Below are 1,161 nucleotides of genomic sequence, written 5' to 3'. Positions count from 1 at the left end.
GCGGGACCTCTAGTAATATTAAAAACATCAGCTGTACTATTAATTCTACTGCTTGTTTATAAACTAAGCACGTTTCACTTAATTCTAAACATTTATTCAGCTAATTTGATTTTACTAATAAATCATCCTTTTAGATTTTGATCTCACCAGGCCAAGATTGGTATATAAGTTAGTATTTTGATCTTTAGTGCCTCCAGTAGCCATATAAAATAAGGTGACTAGTGAGCTTGTTTAACCATACAGAGTAAATAAAATAAATCTATAAATCGAATTAGAGCCAATAAACTATTAAGTTATATTTAGTATTTGTTTTTTGTTTTCGCGAACCTTAGACACAAGGAAAACTACGTACTATTATGGTTTAAACTCCTAATAATAACATTTTACATTCATGCTTCGTCGAAATTTGAATATTATGTCGATTGTCTGTGACCACAAGAACTGAAACCTTTCCAAACGTAGCAAATTATTTTAGAATAAACAAAAGCAAACGGGATATTAAATTGTAAAAGTAATTATAATTAAATTTGTTTTCATTTAAACATTCTTACCGTAAAGTCCTTGGTTTAAAAATAAATGTTGAACATATAAAACAACCAACGTAATAAATGTTTTAATCTGAAACGAAATGATTTCATGTGTTTTCTTATAGTTATATGCAATATATAGTTGTGTTTTTGTTATATGCAACACGAGACAAAAGACATAGAATTGAATTATAAACATTTTTTAATCAATTTATATTTAACTAGCTGACCTGGCAGACTTTGTAGTGCATCAATCGATAAATAAAAGACCTAAAGTTTTGTATAAAATAAAATAAAACAAACAAAAGGACGGGAGACACATCAAAGGGAAAACAAAATTGATATTTTTATTTAATTCCGAGCATTTTCATATTTAGGCATCCACCTTTTAACCACCTTCTCTGGACTTGCACAAATAATTCAAGATCAAAATTAGCCAAATCGGTCCAGCCGTTCTCGAGTTTTAGCGAGACTAACGAACAGCAATTCATTTTTATATTTAAAGATATATAGAGATGAATTTGTAAAGTTTATATAAAAATTTTACACTAAATCAGTAAACACGAGAATAAGAATCAAAAGTGGCCACGTGATTAATCGATAAAGAACAAATTAAATAGTTCCAACGAACAAC

This window comes from Bombyx mandarina, chromosome 19, assembly GCF_030267445.1.
Source record: "Bombyx mandarina strain Sakado chromosome 19, ASM3026744v2".
Taxonomy (NCBI): domain Eukaryota; kingdom Metazoa; phylum Arthropoda; class Insecta; order Lepidoptera; family Bombycidae; genus Bombyx; species Bombyx mandarina.
This window is presented reverse-complemented; position numbering follows the sequence as displayed.